At 38.9% G+C, this 22,313-nt stretch overlaps 1 long non-coding RNA gene across 1 annotated transcript in view; it reads right to left on the minus strand.

The window, feature by feature from the left end:
- LOC145722561 (uncharacterized) overlaps positions 1-21,690 on the minus strand; it is a 126,324-nt gene extending 104,634 nt beyond the window's left edge. The window contains exon 1 of the long non-coding RNA XR_014146902.1: positions 20,784-21,690. This is a non-coding gene — a long non-coding RNA (uncharacterized LOC145722561). The remainder of the gene's footprint in view (positions 1-20,783) is intronic.
- Between the last annotated feature and the right edge of the window lie 623 nt (positions 21,691-22,313).

Genomic DNA, 22,313 nt, shown 5'->3' on the forward strand with positions numbered 1-22,313 from the left:
CCTTAAAAATTCTCATCACAAGGTAAATAACTTTGTAACTATATATGGTGATGGATGTTAACTAGACTTACTGTGGTAATCATTACACAATATATATACAAATACCAAATCACTATGTTGTACACTTGAAACTAATATAATGTTATATGTCAATTATATCTCAATAAAATTTTTAAATTTTTAAAAAATATTTAAAAGTAAGGGTTTGAATAGGATGGGGGGGGGCTAGATGTCTGCCTGCTTTAGTACTTTCTTACCACAATTCCCACCTTCAGACTTCTCAGCTATTTCTACTAAGGCTTAGGATCCTCGCTCTCACAGCCCAAAGCCAACCTCATGGTTCTCTGGAAAATGAAAATCTTTCTAACTTGAGTTTACATCCCTTATTACTTGAATCCCTTATTACTTGCCTCTAAAAAGTTACAGGTAGTAAAATAATTTACATGTCCCCATCTTGGGTATTATACCAACACCTCACTGTTCATTCATATCTTGTTAACAGTAAGGTGGAGAAGCTTTTTTGTTTGTTTGTTTTCATTGCTTTGTTTTTGGCTTTGCAAATCACTTTCATGCAGGAAAAATGAAAATCAGGGCCCATATACGTGAAATTCAATTCAACTCCATTTTCATTTAGTGTAAAACAAGCCTCTGTTCATTAAGAATTAAGAAGGTTTGAAAAAATCAAAGAATTTTTTTTTTCATGCTTCAAGTTTTATTTAAATTCTAGTTAGTTGACATAGAGTATAATATTGGTTTCAGGAGTAGAATTTAGTGACTCATCGCTTACATACAACACCCAGTGCTCATCACAAGTGCCCTCCTTAATCCCCATCCTATTTAGCCCATCCTCCGCCTACCTCCCCTCCACCAATCCTCAGTTTGTTCTCTACAGTTAAGAGAGTCAAGAGCTATATTTTTGGTCTAAAGAATAAGGGACAAACAAAAAGAGGGAAACATGGAGGAAAGAAATGAAATGGAGAGAGAAGAAAAGGCAATCAGAGGTACAAGAGAAGGAGAGAAGGAAAGCAGTGAGTGGAGGGAGATGGGGATTCTAGTGAAGTCAAATGGGATGTAATTTTGTTTCTCTCCACACCCATCCTAGAGCAGAACTCTGATTTCCTGGGCACTTCATTCCAGAGGTTCATGTTAGTGAGAACCAGCCCTCCCAGAAGAGATCACTGCCCTTCCCACGCCTGCAGGGAAAAAATGTCCATCCCAACACTTAACCTTCCTCTCCTCTGGTCACCCGCCATACAAGAAATGCTGACAAATCTTAGTTTATACTTTTAGGATTTCTGCATTTTGTGGGATTTTCACTCTCTTAATACAACATGCCAAAAAAAAAAAAGGGCCTTAAATGTTTAATAAAAGATATTAACTACAGCCATTAAAGATGAAAAAAACTCCTAAAGGAGCATCTGCAATTTCTCATGTTCAAATGGAGAAACTGAGGCTTGACACGGAGGTGAGGACCTCCAGCTGGGAAGGGGTGACCATGAACTAGATCAGGAAGAGAGCAGAGTGTCAATGCCATCGATATAAGGGTAGAATCATTTTCTGAAAAATGACACTGCTGCAACAGCCTGAGATTTTGCCACTCTATTCTCCACCATGCATCTGCAGGCTTGGCTCTGTCTTGTTACCACTTCCTGATATGGGGATTGTTTTCCTTTCAAAAATAAACAGTACAAGCCAATAAACTCTAGAATGATAAATCCCCTCTTGTCTCAATATTTTCTTCCCAGAAGATGGAATATGACATGCAAGGAAAATTCTTTTCACCAAAATAATAAACATTTATTGTAAGACTAACAGGACACTAAAGAAAGCCTTGGGGTGATTTGACTTTCTGTCAGTGCAACATTTTCTCCAAGACCCTAAGACTATCAGCCCAGGGTGGACAGAGTAAGGCTGGATGACCGACCCTGAACACCACTCTGGCACCCTCTAAGTCCAGTTGCCTACAGGGGATGGGGCCACAGAGACATGGTGCTGCAGAATTTGTCCCACTCAGGCAAATTCCAGGCATATGTTCCCTGCCACAAACACACCTACCTAGTGGCAGATGTAATTCCCACATCAACCAGAAGTCCCAAGACCCACTCATTCTTACGTCTCAGAAGAGATTGGTCCTGATGCCTGGAGGGTCCCCATAGAGGAAGTCTCTACCCTACAATACAGGTCATTTCTGGGAGGTGTTACATGGCACTCAGCACCACTCAGCCATAGCCAGCCCAGGATCTCATTCTACTCCCCAAGGAGGTAATGGACCATATATCATCTTTAGTCCAAACCCTGTCCACCCCTTTTAGACAAACTGAAAAATCGTATGATTCTGATCTCAGAACTGAAAGAATCTAAATCAAATGACTCTTGCCTCACAAATATACTGAAATGAATAAACAGGTTATAAGCACTTACTGAATACTGGCTATATACAGGGCAGCACCCTATTAGGGGTTGCATAGGCATGGCTGGGAGAGAGTGAATGGCAATTACATCCTAACATAAAACTGTTCTAATTCCAATCTTGTAGAATTTGCTCATTCAACTAACAGTTGGTCTTTTTCTTGTCCCCATTCCTGGACTACTTTGCCCACTGTTCTTACTAACACCTCTCTAAGAAGGTAATATGGAAAATTTTAGATTAAGCAAGGCAATTCAAAAGAATCATGATATACTCATTGCTAATATGAAAGTCAAAGACTATACCTGGATACCATTAACTCTTGCCATTTGAATCCCTTATTACTCCCATTGCTTGGGTTTTGAGGTGTTGGGGAAGGAACACAGTCACAGAACATCCCCCCTGTGGCAGTGCAACAGCACTTTCCAAGTAAAGACTATGCTCCTGCTGCAAGTTTCGAACCCACACTCTGGGTCTCAGAGCTTCTCCTTAGAGAACGGGTGCTGATGCTTCTTCCTCCCAATGAGCCTTTCATTTTCATGAGGACCATGTCTGCGGACCACATCAAAGTCTCCAGATATTAGTCAGAAATCCTGGTGCCTCTTGTTGCCTTAATAATCCTCTACAAATAAACAGCCAATGCACAGAGAAAGGATTTTTTGTAGTCTAGGTTGCAGAGGTGAAGGAACATGTGTGTAGGGGAAGGGGGGCGTCCCCCCACAGCACAGGGGCAAGTACTCCTGGTCCCCTTTGGAAGTACAATTGGAATAGATGACTTAGATGTGATTCTGCCAAAGGCAAGGAACATACTAGATAGCATTTGATGAATTTTTCTAGCCTTATAAATCTGATTCTTGACTCTTTGCCCCTAAGAGATCCGAAATTAAAAGGATCCTCATTATTGAATTTTGTAGAAAATACAGCCATAGGAGTGATGCACTTAACTTCCTTTACTGAGCATTCTATTGCAAATAAAATGGATAACTGTGATTCAAGAAGCTGGGAAAAATAGGACAAAAATGTGGCCAACATAATCTGCTAATGGTCAATATGAGAAACAACTTACATTGACTCTTCCCTTGAAGTGCTGATATTTTACAGGTAAAATTTCCCAAGATTATTTCACCCACTAAGATATATTAAGCTCCATTCATGTGCACACAAAGTACCAAGTACAGCAAGTCAAGAACAAAGGACAACAGAAAGACATTGGTCACTGACTTAAAATGACTGCATTTTTCAAATGATAAGCTTATATTAATTGGTTAGTATTTCTCAAAGTGTTGCCTATTGACCCTCTGCATCAGAATGACCATAAGAGCTTTGTAGAAATGCAGAGGCCTGGGTCTCACCTAATATCTAGTGGTTTAGAATCTCTGAACAAAAGGCTTTGTCACAAAGTTCCCTAGAGATTCTTAGGTACACTAAAGTTTGAGACTGCTGCCATAGGAACCATTTCATCTATACCTTTTTTTTTTTATTTTTTATTTTTATTTTTTTATTTTTTTATTTTTTTATTTTTTTATTTTTTTTATTTTGAGAGAGAGAGAATGAGAGACAGAGAGCATGAGAGAGAGGAGGGTCAGAGGGAGAAGCAGACTCCTTGCTGAGCAGGAAACCCGATGTGGGACTCGATCCCGGGACTCCAGGATCATGACCCGAGCCGAAGGCAGTCTCTTAACCAACTGAGCCACCCAGGCGCCCCATCTATATCTTTCAGGAGATTCCAGCACAGGACTAGATGAGAGAATGACTCAATTACATGGGGTTAAATTTTCCTAAGTGTCCATCCTCTCATGTCCGTCTTATACTCAAGCTCACATTCTAAAGGAATTCCTTTGGCTCTTATGTTTGAGAGGAAATTGCTGAATGTTCCTGAATTACCCTTAATAATAGCTCAGCCACACTTAAAGAGCTGAATATACTAATGCTTGATTAACTTGGACCTGTTAAAAGAGAGATTGCATTAATTTGGGATGGGTCAGAATCAGTGGACCTTTTAAATAGAAATTGTTTTTCCCTGGGCCATAATAATGTTATCTAATCACAAGTTAAGGCCAAATTTTAGATGTGGGCTTTTGGCTTTGATGTGGGTTGAGATATACTGTAAAATCTCCCAATCACCTCACCTATCCCCTGGTCCATCCTTACCAATTGTTTGGGATTTCTTTGGGTTTAACAAGCATTCTGGTTCTGCATTCAAATAACTAATGACAAAGAGAAGGAAGTAACCGTTATTAAGACACACAACTGTTATTAAGGCACACATCCAATATGGTGATTTCCTCAGTCCTTTCTCATACCATTTATTTATCACCATCATAACCTTGGGGGTAGATATTAGTAGCCCTACCTTACAGTTGAGGGTAGGGGATCACGTAGCTACTAGATGATAAAGCCAGCTATGATCCCAGGTGCCTGCCCACCAGATCAAGGAGCTGCCTTTATTACATCAGGCAGCATCTTCTTGAAAAGCCAATACACTTAAAGGAAGCCACATGTTTGTTACATTAGGGAATAAATGATGTAATGGGGAAAAAAGTACTTTTAAGTCCATCAGACTGAGTGTGAAAGAAAAGTGTGTCCTTCTAGGGGTGTCTGGCTGGCTCATTTGGTAGAGCATGCAACTCTAGGTCTCGGGGTTGTAAGTTCGAGCCCCATGTTGGGTGCAGAGATTACTTAAAAATAAAATCTTAAAACAAAATGTGTCCCTCTAACTAGATGTATAACCTTGAGCAAAGTCTCTTAATCTCTCTGTGGCTCAGGTTCCCCCTCAATAAAAGAGAATATCATCTATCCCTCCTTGTGAGGAGTAATTTAAATGAAGAGGTAACAATGTGAAAGCGTCTAACATCTTAGCTAACAATTAGTAAACTTTAGCTTTTGCTCTTTCCTTTCTTGTTTTTTGGATATCATTTAGTTCTATAAATATATTTTTCTAAAATATCACTGAGACACCTCATGAAGAGAATGAAGAGAATCTTTACTCAAGAAAAGTAAAGCAGGCAAGTAAAGAGCCCCCAGAGAGCAGAAAGAAAAGCAAGTATCAGCAGGTGGAATATAAATATAGAAGAGAAAAATAGATGAAGGCCCAAAGTTCTTCTATTTGACATATTTGTGAAGCTCATTCTTTTTTTTTTTTTTTGTACTTCTTGAGTCATACTACTTCTAGTAATTCCAAGTATATTTTTTTAGCTTTTTAATTTTAGGAAATGTATTCTATTTTTTTAAGTCTTTTTTTTAAAGATTTTATTTATTTATTTGACGGAGAGATAGATAAAGAGCACAAGCAGGGGGAGCAGCAGAGGCAGAGGCAGAGGGAGAAGCAGGCTCCCCGCTGAGCAGGGAGCCCGAGCTGGGGCTCGATCCCAGGACCCCAGGATCATGACCCAAGCCAAAGGAAGATGCCCAACCAACTGAGCCACCCAGGCGCCCCTGTGAAGCTCTTTCTGATAGAGGTCCCACCATGCCTGTCTTGATGAACATAGAAAACTCACTTAGCAGTAGCATATCATAATGAATACATTAAATAATTCCATGTACTCATACCCCAAAAGTTTCTTCCTTTAAGAACAAATATGCCCCAGGGCAACTGGGTGGCTCAGTCGGTGAAGTGTCTGTGTCTGCCTTCAGCTCAGGTCATGATCTTGGGGTCCTGGGATCAAGCCCCACATTGGGCTCTCTGCTCAGCAGGGAATCTGCTTCTCCCTCTCCCTCTGTGCTCTCTCTCTTTCTTTCTCAAATAAATAAAATCTTAAAAAAAAAAAAAAAGAATAAACATGTCCCCTTGAAATTTGAATTTTATTGCTGAAAACATGTTAAGAACCTTTCTCATAATACCATGCCCCCATACTGGATTCTACAGCTGACAAAATACTTATAACTTTGAGGGGTCACCTAATTAATAAGTACCACAACATGAGGCTATCAGATGATAAAGACACTTCTCCACATCTCACGTCTCAGCCACCATAATACCATCCCTGCAAATGAGAGGTGTTCCAGGTGAGAGTGGCCTTCCCCAAGTCCACCATACAACCTCAGAACTACAGAAAAGAAGCTCCCAAAGTTCCTCTGTTCCTGAGGTCAGCATACTGCGAGCTCTTTCACTTCCCCCTCCCCTTGGTCATCACCCTGCTGAGAGGTGCAGGAGAGAACACCTCTCCAGTGGCCCTGTGTCACTCTGGTTGGCCATCAGGTCTAATACCATCATGGCTAACATCCCTGTTACCTGTTAATCAGAAACCTGAGCTCCCATGTCATCCATCATCCCAAGCATTGTGTACATCTAGTACTCTAACCCACTTTCCCAACCATCCTCTACCTCCAAAATCTTTCCACTGTGTCTTTTTGTCTGTCATTAGCACTCTTGTTATGGGTTGAATTGTGCCCCCGCCCCCCACCTTTTACCCAAGTTCATATGTTGAAGTCCTAACTCCAAGTACCTCAGATTATGACCTTATTTGGAAACAGGGTCATTGCAGATGTAATTACTCAAGTTAGAATAAGGTTTAAAAAAAAAAAGAAGAAGAAGGTCATATTGGAGTAGGGTGGAATCCTAATCCAATAGGACCACTGTCCTCATAAAAAGGGGATATTTAGAGACAAGCATGCATGTAGAGAGGATATCATGTTGGAGTTCTGCTGCCATAAGTCAAGAAACTACCAGAAGCTAGGACAGGCCTGGGACAGACCATCCCAAGTGCCTTCAGAGGGAACATGACCTTGCCAATAACTTGATTTCAGACTTCCAGCCTTCAAAACTGCGAGAAAATAAATTTCTGTTGTTTTAAACCACCCAGTTTATTGTACTTTGTTATGCAGCTCCAACAAGCTAATATAATTCTTCTCTGAGCACTCCCTTCCCTGGCTGCCTTCTGATAACACAGTCTCTTTGTAGCCCTCTAGAAGGAAGGCTCTCTTCTTCTCCTATCCCTCTGTATCTCGAAGTGTGGCAGTAGAAGAGGTGTCCACCCTGCTCCCATTGCTCTGTCCAGTCCGTTTCTACTCTCTCTGTGCTCAAAAGCTCAGATCTTTTGATCAAGCCAGCATATTCTCCCTGCTTGTTACTGTCATCTACAAATCCTGTCACCCCTCATCACTCATCGATGACTTTATCACCTATTCCACAAGTTCCTTTCTATCCCTACTCCTGTCAAAAAAAATAAAAGAAGAAGAAGAATTAATGACATCAACACTTTGGTGTCTCAGTTCCGCCACCTCCACATGTCCAAAGATTGCTTCCTTGGTTCAAAGCCAGTCATCCACTTCATCTTGTCATCACCTTTAAAATCTCAGCCTCAAGGTTCCCACTCTCTGAACACCATGTTCCAAGATTTTAGCTCATTTACTTTGTACACTCTCTCCAGCAATTCCTCATCTCCTGTTATCGAGACTTCCAATCCACTGCCATTCTCTTGATCACTCTTCTCATGTCTTCCCTGCTCTTCTTAACTAGTCAGAATTTCATTAGTCCATATTTAGAATGATTGCTTTGCTAACACCTTTCACTCTTTCTCCCTTTTCATTGGCACAACTATATGGCAAAGATTCCAACTCTGGTAAAACCCAACAATCTGCCTATTGTAGGTCTGTCTGAAAAGTTGAATTCCCCAGAGTAAAATATACAACCATGCTGTCTGATCTCCCTTTAAAGTTATGACTACAAAAATATACCAGCTGCCATCCCTCCCCACTGATTATCTACTGTCCTCCCAGTTATAACCTCTCATTCCTTGGAAAGTTTAACCCTTGGATTGGTTTTCTTTTCATCACTTTTCCTATGATTTATTGGTGATTATAATATTCAAATAACTGACTCATTTAATACTACGGAATACTATGGCATACTATGGCATATCAGTTTCCTGACCTATTCATTACAATTGATCTTGCTCTCAACCTGACCTCAGGCACACACCTCATTGTTTATACCGTAGATCTTGTTACTACTGACAGAAATCCCTAATCTCAATTTCAAGAATACCATTCTGTAAACTCTAACTTTTATCTCTCCAGTTCACTTTGTCTCCCATACTTTTCTAAAACTCTACTGGTCCTACTGGGACATCCAATCCATTGTTCCTACCACCTACCTTTCTCAAGTAGGTGGGATCAAGGAGAGTAGGTTCCTACTTTCTCAAGTAGGTGGGATCAAGTAGGTTCCTACCACCTACCTTTCTCCCTCCTTCCACCAAATTTAGATCCAAGACCCATGATTTTAATTACTTTTTGCCTACATCCTCATCTATTTCACATCCTTTGTATTTGTCTGACAAAATTCCAACCTGTTAAAACCTAACTACATATCTACTACTGAGCAGCTGAAGGTGGCTAAAGAAAAACTTGAACCAATGCTGTCCGGTCTTTCAGGGATGACTTCAAATTTCAAAAAGGCTAATACTGCCCAGCAATCTTCTACATTCCTCTCATTTTTTCACACTGCAGACACCTCTTTTTATATCTTTTCTTTTTTTTTAAAGATTTTATTTATTTGTCTGATAGAGAGAGAGAGAGAGAAAGCACACAAGCAGGGGGAACAGCAGGCAGAGGGAGAAGCAGGCTCCCCACTGAGCAAGGAGCTGGATGCGGGGCTCGATCCCAGCACCCTGGGATCACGACCTGAGCTGAAGGCAGACACTTCATCAACTGAGCCACCCAGGTATCCCTCATATCTTTTCTATCCCCAAACCTCCACACTAGCTCTATACTTACTCTTAACTAAAAGACTTGCCTCTTTTTTTCCTAATAAAACAGAATAACTTGGGAAATAACTCCTATATCCTTCCTACACCAAGTTTACCAGCCTACCGCCATCTGTACCCATACCTTCTATCTTCCCTCCTATCACATGATGAAATTGTTCCTACTCCTATCTAAAGCCAACCTCTCCTTTAATTATCTGAATTCCACCCCTTTACCCCTACCCAAAGACTCTGTTCCTAAATTATCCTCTCTCTTAACTGCAACACCAGTTTTCTCATCAGTATACACTAGCTGTACTATCTCCTGTCTTAAAATACCCTCCTTGATCCCATAATCTTCCTCCAGCACCTGGACCATTCTTTACAGAAGAATTCCTCCAAAGAAATCTTGTGATAGCTATCTTCATGTTCTCAATCTTTCTAATCAGAATGTTAATTCAGCATTCCACTAAGCTCACCCACATCGCCAAACCCAACCATCAGTGCTGGGGTCCCCAGCCCATACCAACTCTCAGCAGTGCTGAACACACCTAACACAGCTCTTTCTTGAGACACTTTCTTTTCTTGGCTTCCAGGACAACACACTTTATTATTTTACCTCCTGCTTCACAGGCTGCCCCTTTTCCATCTACTTCATAGAATCCTCCTTCTCTTCTCAACCCCAATGCGGTAGGGTGACCAGGGCTCAGGTCTAGACCTTCTTATCTAAGAGGACACCTACACCCCAGATGCTCAATTCTAGCCCAATAGCTAAATGCTCTGTCTATATGACGATGACTCCCAAATCACCACCCCAGCCACTCAAACACCAGATATGCATATCCAATCCTACAAGATTACCTCTCAGTGTCCCCCAAACCCACCTCTTGATTCCTACTCTTCAGGCTCTAAAATGTCTCCCTCCCCAGTCTCTCAATCAATGAGAGACTATTCCATTACTAACCCCACATATCCAGCCAAAAACCTGAGTACTCTTTGATTTTCTTTCCCTTTCTCAGATTCCCCACATTCAATCCATCAGTATCACAATATGATCTCAATATATATGTATGAAATGAATGGATAAATAAAAAGCAAGTGTGAGGAACTGCTTTGTACCAGGAGTAAAAATGATAAAAACTACCCCTTACAGTTCAAAGATGCAGCTAACAGCACACTCTTAACATGCCTTTTTAAAAACTTAGGAGGAAATGAAACCTGTAATAAAGATGTTGAGATTTATAGGAAGAGTCCTCACTTCCTCTTAAATTACTGGTATAATGTGCCCAGTACTGCTATATTGGAAGGTCTAATTTCTGTTAACTAGTTTAAATAATTTCTAACATGCTGCATTTTTAAATCTTTGCTCTCTAAATACAATAAGTCCCTAAACTTCTGTAAAATATTAATTGCCAGCCATTGACTTTGTAACTGCTCAGGTGAAAACCTGGAGAACAAAACTAATTAAACTAACCTTCTAGATGAAAGGAGCAATAGCTTTGGTGTACCAGAGCAGGAAGATAATGAGCCATATCAAATTAGCTCTGGGAACTACCTCCAAGGGTGCAATAAATAAGGTGTTTTCTTGAACTTAATATTTTAATCCAATACTTCCTTTTTGCTTTTCAAACCCAAATTTAATTTAAAATGTAAACAATGTTTTTAGGAATGAGAAACATTAATTCACTTTTCTTCTATACACAAAGTACATGATTGCCTATAAAAATGGTTTAGGTCATTGTTTTTTCAATAAAGGAGCAAAAATATTAAGCCAGGGTTGACTCACATATCCTTGAGCATCTTAGGTATACTGACCAACATCCACATTCCTTTTAAGTTCCTTTGAATTCAGAGAGAACTTACCAGATGGTGAGTGTACAAATAATACTCTTTAATAAAACATTGTACAAGGTCCAGGTTGTAAATTCATTCCCCACACTGACAAGTCAGTCAGGAGAGAGTTAATCTTGATAAGGCATCAGACAGAGGTACTCAGTGGTCACAAGGACAATTAGAAAGTAGGAAGTACAGTCTATGTACCACTCCTGGAACATCATTTCATAACACATACGCTCTTTTTTAAAAATATTCATCCATTTATTCTAGTGGGGGGAGGAGAGCGCACAAGCAGGGGAGGGGCAGAGGAAGAGAGAGAATCTCCAGCAGACTCCCCACTGAGTGGGGAGCCCAATATGGGGCTCAATCTCATGACCCTGAGATCACGACCTGAGCCAAAACCAAGAGTTGGATGCTTCAGATTGAGCCACCTCACACATACACCTTGGACAGAAAGTTTATATATTATTTTGAAAACCCTCTCACTTAGATAATGAAGTTAGTCATTTCTTAGTTTTTCCATCTATGGTATGACGAAGCTAATGCAAATGAAAAGATACAGAAATTATGCTGAAAGAGTAAAGAAGAAAATGACTTGAAGAGGAGCAGGAACTTTCAATTCAAGAGGATGGAAACTGTAGAGGATCATCTACGTGTACTGAACACATAACTCAACATGTTACAGGAAGCATACTTTTTAACTGCAGGAAGAAATTCCTGACAATAAACAGACATTGAAGAAAGCTATTAAGCAAAACTTGTGGACAGTGGAACACAGTGTTGAGAACTTGAGTTCCTGGAGTTATTTATGACAAAGAATTTAATGAACAAAGGAATGTGTACAGCTGCTTCCTGTAGAAATCATGAAGAACTACCACTTAAAGTCAAAGCCCTGCAGTATGTGACTAATTACGTGACCTTGAACAAGTTATTTAACTTCTCCACCTTCAGTTTTCTTCCTAGGAAAATGCATAATAGCACCTGCCCCAAGGGGCTGATTTTAATGTCGATAAGAATAATAGCCAACACCTATTAAGTGCTTACTATGTGCCAGGCACTATTAAAGTACTTTAGTATATAAATCCACATAATCCCCAGGGTAAATAAGTGGTAGATATTGTTATTATCCTTATTTTGAGGCACAGAAATATGCTCCAGAGACAAGAATCATCAGCATCACTTGGGAACTTGTTAAAAAATGCAGAATCTCAAGCCCCACCTTAGATTACCGAATCAAAATCTGCTTTTTAATACAATCAACAGATGATTTCTACCCATATTAAACTTTCAGAAGCACATGAATAAAACAACCTGATTAAAAGTGGTGGAGGGGGGTGTTGAAATGCACAAGTCTCACTCCATAACCACTGTACTGCACTGCTTCTTTGCATTAGAAAATGCACATAAAGTGCCTAGCATACACTAAGTTATAAATATTGGTTACCATTATAATATTTTAAGGGTGGTTTATTCATAGTTCTACTTGGAGGTAAAAGAATATAGATAGATAGGGGCACCTGGGTGGCTCAGTTGTTAAGCATCTGCCTTCGGCTCAGGTCATGATCCCAGGGTCCTGGGATCGAGCCCCGCATCGGGCTCCCTGCTCCACTGGAAGCCTGCTTCTCCCTCTCCCACCCCCACTGCTTGTGTTCCCTCTCTCGCTATGTCTCCCTCTGTCAAATAAATAAATAAAATCTTTAAAAAAAAAAATATAGATAGATAGACAGATGGATAGATATAGATTGCACTTAAAACAAAACAAAAAAAAACCACCAAAGAGCTGAAATTATCACCTACTACTTAGCATTGATGGGAATTTAATCACAGAGTTCCAGGAAAGGGAACGTGAAAAGCTAACAATTCAAATATCTTGCTTTATTTCTATGAAAATGATGCTGAGAGACAGGGATGAAGTAATTTGACAAAGATCAACCAGTAAATTAGGGGCAGAGCAAGGACTCCAACTCGGGCCTCATAGTTAGATCTGCAATCATACAATTATTCCTGGCTTCTCCTTATTGCCTGCTACTGACTGCACAGGTCAAAAAAGACTATTGAATAAGTAAGCAATTAGCAGATGCAAGTGGTTTCACATTACTGTTTAAAGTGCTCTACCGACCACAGAGGCTACTTCTAATGCCTATGAATACAAAATATCTTCATGTGTTTCTTCAGAAACCAGTTCTTTACTGGCTCCATAGATTTTTTCATGGGTGTTCTCCTGGCATCTCGCCAGAGCACTGATGCAAAATTGGTGTTGTGTAATATGGTAAACTTTGGGCAACAGTGTAGCTAGCCTTCCCTAACAATCCTGCTTTCCATCCAACATTAACCCTTGCCATTCTATCCATCTTCATAGGACATTTTTTAAAAAGGTGACAATACTTTGAGCTTCTCTAAATTATATTATATTCTCCCCCACATATGTAGGAGTCCCATTTCACAAATATCTGTCTTCCAATCAGTCCAGTCAAATTTTATTTTCTGCCTGCCATCTCCACACTAATATCTCTTTGCCTCTGTAAAAATAGACACCTACACTTGACTACTTTCCTCCTATTTTGAACTCTTCCAAGATAATCATGCAAAACATATTCAAATTATTCTTTCTTCAAATTGCTCAAAATCCATTTTTCCCCAAAAGTCTCTTCTTTACTAACATGAATTGTTGAGGATGACTAGGATTTTTTTTTAATATTAGGGATTTTATTAATCTTTACTATGTAATCAGCAGTAAAGATCTAACATGCATAATCCCTGACTTCATCTCCTATACAATATTATCCATACAGATACCAGCTGTCCTTTAGTCTTATTATTGAGTTTTAATTATTGGATGGTTTTGTGCCTTCACGTGTTCCCTGTTTCTGATCCCTCCTCCCCTTACCTGTGCAATGATTTCTGTGGTGATTCAGAATTTGCTGTGGACATCTGTCAAGAAGAAATAGGTTTCCCTTCCTGTTGAAAAAAGGTGAATATTTAGATCTACCCATCCTAGACTGTATTTTCCCTTCATGTGAATTTCCTTCAAGGGTTCAACGAAGTAAAAAGCTTAATGTATGCTCAATTGTATTTTTTTTTAATAGCAGGAAAAAATTGGAAATCTATCCAGCAAAATATTAACAGTTTGGTTATCTAAGGATGCTTAGATTATAAGTGATAGTAACCTATTTATTTTTGCTTTCCTGTGTGTTTCAAGATTAACAAAATAGCATATTAACACTAATTTTGAGAAAGCCAAAGTTACTACAAACAGAAGTTTGAGTTCATACTGTCATCTGGATAGTAATCCCCAACACATTTGATGAATATCACACTAAAATACAATTTAAAAAAAAACAATAAAATGATTTTTTTTAAGATTTTATTTATTTATTTGACAGAGAGAGACAGCGAGAGAGGGAACACAAGCAGTGGGAGTAGGAGAGGGAGAGAAGCAGGCTTCCCGCCGAGCAGGGAGCCCAATGCGGGGCTGATCCCAGGACCCTGGGATCATGACCTGAGCCGCAGGCAGACGCTGAATGACTGAGCCACCCAGGCGCCCAATAAAATGATTTTTTAAAAAAGGGTCAGCGTGATAGGGTAAGACTGATAGGTTATCACAAAACAGAAGAAATTAGGTTAAAATAAACCTACATAGGATTGTACTCCTAGCACGTTCCAACTTGACATCATGAAACAGAAACCACTAGAAACAAGAAGGTAGGAAGATTTTTTTCTTATTTCTCTCCATATATTTCCAAACTCAAAGATCCAAGATATTACAATTGAAGAACAAGGTCGGTGTTTCTACTTTCTCTATTCTATTCCGTAAAAAAAGGAGTTACTATACCCATTTACCCTCCTGACTATCAGATATTCTACTCGGATACAAATAAATAAAGACCAAAAACCAAAATAAAATTCATTTAACGCAAAGAGCAAGAACTGTACAAGTTACAGTTTCTCACCACAAAGCAGATAACAATACTTAATTTTTTCAATTTAAGTACCACTTGGAAATTAAAAGAGGAAAATTACTTGTAAATAACCCTTGGATAGAACAAGAAACCATTACAACTACAGACCATTTGGAAAATAACAAACATGAGAATGCTGCATATAAAAACTTGGAAAATACTGCTGTATAGTCAAAGAAAGTTACTTTAAATGTTTTACTATTCATTTCTAAAAAATAAATAATTAATAATAAATTTGGGCAAAGTAACTCAAGTTAGAAAGAGTAAAACAGAACAAACTTCAGGAAAATGAGCAGAAATTATTAATAAAATACAAATCAATAAATTAAGAAATAGTAAAACAGATAAATTAGAATTTACAAATTTAAAAGCTAATTATTTTAAAAGAACAATAGAATAAACCAATTTGGTCACATATAATTTAAAAACAGAGAGATGAGGGAAAAAAACATAAACACATTACCTGAAGTTAGAAAAAAAGATCAAACAACAAAAAATGAAAATTATTTCAGTTGGGGAAAAAAGTAAAAGATCAATAACCATGGGATAAATTGGGGAAAGCTGTCAAAGAAATTTCTTCAAAAAATAATGTATGGCCTACACCCATGCAAAGTGATGGGTAAATGTTTCTGTCTTTCAAATAATAATTCCTTTGCTAGTTAAGTTGTTAAAAAGTAGAGAAAAAAGGTGAGATGCCTCATAATTACTTTAGTCAATCTAAAATAACCCTTATGCAGAAATCTGACATAGCAGATGAAAGAAACCCCAAACTCATCTAACTTACAAATATTAATATAACACTTATAAATAAAATATTAGCAAATACAAACCTTTTAATGTATTAGAAACATTTAAAAAAGAAAAAGAGACCCCATAGCCAGGGCCAGTTAGTAAACACTCCAAGAGTGCTAGGAGGATGCTTCTTTAATACATAAAAGAAAAATCTTTAATGTAATTTATCAGATCAGAAAACCAAGGGTGATAAAGCAACCATCTCAATAGATGCTGGAACAACATCTGTAAATAATTAAACATTCATTCTTGATAATTTGAAAAAATATTAGTAAAACAGAGAAAAATGTTCCCAATCCAAGAACCAACAGTCAATTTCATGCTTACTGTCAAAACACAAGAAAAATTTCCATTGACAAGTTTGCCTGAAAGCACATTTACCACTGTTCTAGTAGTCTGACCAACACTAATATCATAAAATAAACTATAAATTTAAAAGAGGCAGCAACAGAATCATTATTATTATTTACATGTAGTGTGGTTTTTTTGCTTGTAAAACCCACGAGAATCAATTCAAAAAATTTTAGATGAGCTAATTATTTGAAGATCCATAGGTTAAAACATATTTTCAGCTCTTAGCTGCCCAGAAGAGTTCTCTAAGACCATACATTCCACCTCCTAAGATTAAGGTTGTTCTATACCAAAGGGGTAAATAGAACATACGACCTATTTTTCTCTACCCATTGGATGAAGGTGCACTTTGATGAGACTAAGTTCTAATTTTTTCTTTTAATTTTCTTCATTTTTATATTCAATGCAGGAACTCAGGATCTACTGCCAAAGTTTTCGTTGAGTCATCTGAGAAAAATCCCATCTTAAATGGCATCATATATTCAACAGTTGCCATATACACTTATTCGCTCACCAGAATATGTTCTAAGTCCTAGAGCCTGGTGATATGCACTAAATGTTTATATACAGATGAATCTGACCTCACTCCCCTTGTTATACAGCTGCAGAAAAGGACAGGCATGAAAATTCAAGTAGGGCATAACTCATAGTAATAAAAGCACGTGCTGCGAGACCACAAAGAAGGCAGAGCCTTTACTCCTAGGATCCTTTGAAATACACATTGAAGAGTCCTCACATGTAACCACAAACCTACTACTATGAACTAAGAATAGTTTTTAAAATGACTGAGTTAATTAATATATCAGCTACTCCATGATATCTTAGTGTTTAAAACTATCACCAAATTACAGTACATGGACAGCTACTTGCTAAAACAAACAAACAAAAACTTCTTGTCTGTTAGATAATCAATCCTTTAAAAGTCATTCTGGCTTTGGTTTGATTTGCTATTTTGTTGTTGTTGAAGTACAATGGCCAACTGGATTGAAGCCTGCCGAATCAGCAAGCATACTGCTAGGACATAACACTAACATGAAACTCCCTGGGTTCCAGCAGCATTACCTACCAGCCTGTTTGACCTTAACTGTAAATCCTGAAACATGGTCAGGCTACTGAGGCCCATCTTGAGCATCCTGTTAGATTGTGGCAGCATGCTGGAGTAGCAATCATCTGGCAGGTAGAAGTGGGCAACTAGACCAAGGATAATTTGAAGAACTACTTTCAGACTCTGGAGGCCCAACAAATAACAAGAGAGCTATGAATTGAGACCCAGTAACCAATAAATCAGGATTCAGAGATCAAGAAAGCTGCCCTTGTTTAAACATAGGTTCTGGCTAGAGCACGAGTCTAAGGGAAAGGTCACAACTTTGGTGAGCTTTGCAAATAATGGCTTCAGAAACAAATTTAAAATTACAGTTCAGCCTTCATGTTTGCTCAGTAAGGAAGAAAAAAATATTTGATTTGACATCAATCATTTCAGTGTCAAATACAGGGATGGTAATCAATCAAATATTTATTGAGCATCTACTACTCTGCATATGATCTATGTTAGGAGCTACAGAGAAACTCAAAAGAACTTTAAGATATGGTCCCTGATTTCGAGGCAATTACAGTCTAGTTGATAAGTTATATACTCCCATAGTATCCCATAGTATCCTAAAGTTATTCTTCAAAACTCTTAATACAATTGTAAGTACTTATTAGACTAATTTTTTAATCTCTATTTCCCTGATACTCTAAATTCCACAAGCTCAAGGACAATCACCATCTAGACCACTACTTATTTCTAATGCCAAGTGTATAGTAGCTGCAAAATAAATATGTCTTGAATAGACAAATAAATGGATATATAATTGACATGTTAAAAACATTTAAGGGGCGCATGGATGGCTCAGTCAGTTAAGTGTCCAACTCTTGATTCCAGCTCAGGTCATGATTTCAGGGTCGTGAGATCAAGCCCTGAATCCTCCACACTGGTCATGGAGCCTGCTTAAGATTCTCTCTTTCCCTCTCCCCCTCCCCCACCCTCCGGCATGTGCATGTGCATTCTCTTTCTGTCCCCCCCAAAAAATCATTTTTCAAAAATGAGTATTATCTGAATTGTGTTCAGTGTAAATAAGCACAAAGAATGGAAAGAGCTCTAAAGATCTTAGTGGGGAAAAGCTAATTACTATCTTTAATATCATCTATAAAGATTAAGACAAAACCAAACACAAACTAAATATAGAAGTTCAAAGTGTCTATTTGATTTGTTAATTAGAATCTAACACTGCATCACTCAGCATCAGGGAAATACAAATCAAAACCTCAATGAGATACCACCTCACACCAGTCAGAATGGCAAAAGTTAACAAGTCAGGAAATGACAGATGTTGGTGAGGATGTGGAGAAAGGGGAACCCTCCTACAACTGTTGGTGGGAATGCAAGCTGGTGCAGCCACTCTGGAAAACAGTATGGAGGTTCCTCAAAAAGTTGAAAATAGAGCTACTCTATGACCCAGCAATTGCACTACTGGGTATTTACCCCAAAGACACAAATGTAGTGATCTGAAGGGGCACATGCACCTCAATGTATATAGCAGCAACGTCCACAACAGCCAAACTATGGAAAGAGCCCAGATGTCCATCAAAAGATGAATGGATAAAGAGGATGTGGTGTACACACACACACACACACACAGACACACACACACACAGGAATATTATGCAGCCATCAGAAATGAAATTTTGCCATTTGCAATGACGTGGACAGAACTAGAGGTTATTATGCTAAGCGAAATAAGGCAATATATAATATATATATTATGTATGACTGATGAATCACAGACCTGTACCCCTGAAACAAATAATACATTATATGTTAATTAATAAATAAGTTAATTAGTTAATTAATTAAAAAAAACACAGGGGAAAAAAAAGAATCTAAGACTGGAGCTCCACAGCCCCACCGATCATGCCCTGCTGCTATGCTTTCCCTCTACCAGTCTGCTGACATTGGGAATACAGTCCCATCCTTAATTCCCCCACAACACAGAAAACCCCATGAAGTGTAAAAAATCTTTAGTGAATTTGGAGATAGCCTGAGTAAATCCCAGGGGAACCTACAGTGTTAGTAGGGGTGGCCACCCACAGCCACTTTGAAAGTCCAAAGTGGCTGGCAACACCTTTTCTGATGATCCCCATGAGTGTGTGGTGCCTGCCCATGCTGCCTCACTCCTCACTTTGCTATTTGCACGGAGGGTACCAGGCCTGGAATCTACTGAGAAAGGGTTCATCAGAATCTGGTCACCAAGCTTAGGCTTTAAATTGCCCAAACACAAGTGTCTTCTTCTGAATTCACGATACCATAATTGACCTGCAATGGTAATGGGAACCTCTAGCCACATGCTTAAAAGGTTGTGTTGTTTTCTGGGTTTGGTGGTTTGTTTTTTGTTGTTGTTGTTGTTTTTACTTTTTTATTTATGCTTTCATTGTCCGTTTTCCTGACATTGCTGATAGAATCCAATCAGCACTTCCCACATTTGTTTGATTTGCCCTTTCTTCTTTCAAAATCATTCTTAATATTGCATACAGACATGAATTTTATTCATTTTCTCCCTTTGTAAAGAAAATTAGCTCTACCTTGATTTCTACTTTCATTTCTAGTGTAAACCCACATCCTTACTTACAAGCACTCTATTTTTTTCTAACTGCTTTTGCTCTACTGGATCATGATGTAATTAATAATATTCATAAAATACAGCAAATAATCAGGGGTCTCTGAATTGGATTGCAAGTAGCCCTGAGTTTCATAAACAGGGTCCCAAGAGTAGGCAAGCATGGGTAATTTCCAAGCAATGAATTACCAGATTCTCAGTTGCATTCTTAAAATATAGCTATAGCAGAGATATCTTGCTGGAACTTTCCTTCCACAAGTATACAATGAAAATCCATATGCATATTTTACTTGGGCACCAAGTCTTCTGACAACTGTCATTCGTCAACCACTTCTCTGATTTCGTTTTTTTTTTTAAGATTAATTTATTTATTTTAGAGACAGAAAGAGAGAAAGTACAGAGGTAGGGGCAGACAAGCAGACTGCTGAGCCGCAGAGCCCATCTCCAACCCAGGACACTGAGATCATGACCTGAGCGGAAATCCAGAGTCTGACATTTAACCCACTGAGCCACCCCGGCACTCCCCACTTACTGATTTCTTATTCATTCTTATAATTACCTGATAGATTTACATTAATGAGAATGTAGCTATGATTAATATACCTTTTATATATTTAGTATCCTCCACACTTTTGGCTGTTGAAGTCCACTGAATCCTATCCCATTCCAATAATTAGTAATATTCAGATGCACATAATGAGTTAATGTACTTCATTATGAGCCTTTGGTGGGGGCGTTAGTTCAAGATTGCTACATAAGAAGATCCTGGATGGCCCTCCTCCCATAAATACACCAATCTATAGCTACACATGGAACAATGGCCTCTGAAGAAAAAAAACAAAACCCTAAAAATTGATTTCTATGCATAGAGCCCACATCAAAGTGGGTAGGAAAGCCTGGGACACAATCTTGCCATAAATTCCATCCGGCTTGGGGCAATCCAGTGGGGAGGGAACTCAAAACCTGGAGCTTCTCCCTGAGGAGTGAAAAGTTTCAGTCCCACATGGGGCATCCCTGACTTTTAAGACCTGGACCTGAAAAAGGAGCCGCCAAAACATCTAGCTTAGGAAACTAACGGGGCTGGCAAGCTAGGACTCACCGGCCCCAGGGTTCCAGCGCAGAAGCCGCCCATGGAGGGGAACCCAGACTTTGTGCGGGAAATGCTCATTTGCTGATGTTGGAGCTTTGGCCTGAGGGACAGGCATCTGATTTACACACATTTAGGGCCTGTGGGAGAGCTCTCCGGAGGGAGACGGGCAGGCGCCACCTTCACGCTCTCCCTCTGCCAGCTCCAGGGCAGCCCGAGTACTTTCCCCGGAAGGGAGCTTTTACGGCATCAGTCCCGGGTTTTACGACTGCGCCCGGCAGACGCCTTCAGATCTGGACAAGTGGCCAGCCAGGCTTATGCTCGTGGTCCCATTGACCTGTGTATATTTGCATGAGCCTTTTAACTATAAAGTCCGCTTTTATGTTTATAAATATAATTATGTAGCCATAAAATAAGGTACTTTGTGTCATAATGATGATAATGTTAAATTTATTCAGAATAAAATTGTTATTAGAGACTTCTCACAGAAAAATGCTAATTTCACATTTCAATTTATTTACATAATTTTTGCAAAGTATACGTGATCAGTATAAGACATCCAAGCATTAAAAAATTACATTAGATTGAAAATATGTCAGGGGAGGTTGGCTGGAAATGAATTCAAAAAAGGAAGAAATGGTATAATATTTCTGACCATTAAAATAACCTTGTTCACATATTTTTAAATGAGACATTACGGCTACTGGATTGCTATTGTGTTGATTCCCCTGGAAAATGTTTACAGCGGGCGCCTGGGTGGCTCAGATGGTTAAGCATCTGCCTTCGGCTCAGGTCATGATCTCAGGGTCCTGGGATCGAGTCCCGCATCGGGCTCCCTGCTCCTTGGGAGCCTGTTTCTCCCTCTGCCTTTCTCTCTCGCTCTGTCTCTCATGAATAAAAAAAAAAAGAAAGAAAGAAAATGTTTACAGCGATTTTGATAGTTTGTTGTAATGTTAATATTTACAATTGGGCAGAAATTACATTATCTTGAACAACTTAGAGTAAAATATTTTAGCTATAAATGTGAAAGAAATACATAGATTTTTCAGTATTATTTTAATTGACATGCAAGCAAAAAGTTTGAGGTTCCCTATGATAGATCACGGAAGACTAATGTGTATGTATGTACTCTAGCTAGCACTCATTGGTACCAAGTTAGCTGCCATGCTTTTGCTCTGGGGCTCTGGTTCATCCCTAAATTCATCAGTTGGGGTGCCTGGGTAGCCCGCATCAGATTTCCCAGAAATCTAGTCCAGATAGCCCAGAACCAAGCCCAGACTAATTCCTTTCATGGTCATTCCCTTAACATAAGAGGAGAAAATGACAGACCTGTACGTCCCTCCTGCAGGTTTCCAATTTTAAGGTCTACTGACAATAATATATTGATCAAAAATAAGACACACAGACACACACAGAGCCAGATGAGTCTAATTCTCTATTTCTCTAATTCCATAATGATATGGTTTTACTAACAGTACACTCAATTTATATTATTAAACAATACTTAATGTTCTAATTTTCAACTTAAGGATTCAGATTTAA

Source organism: Leptonychotes weddellii, chromosome 7, assembly GCF_054177405.1.
Source record: "Leptonychotes weddellii isolate Sample4059 chromosome 7, ASM5417740v2, whole genome shotgun sequence".
Classification (NCBI taxonomy): domain Eukaryota; kingdom Metazoa; phylum Chordata; class Mammalia; order Carnivora; family Phocidae; genus Leptonychotes; species Leptonychotes weddellii.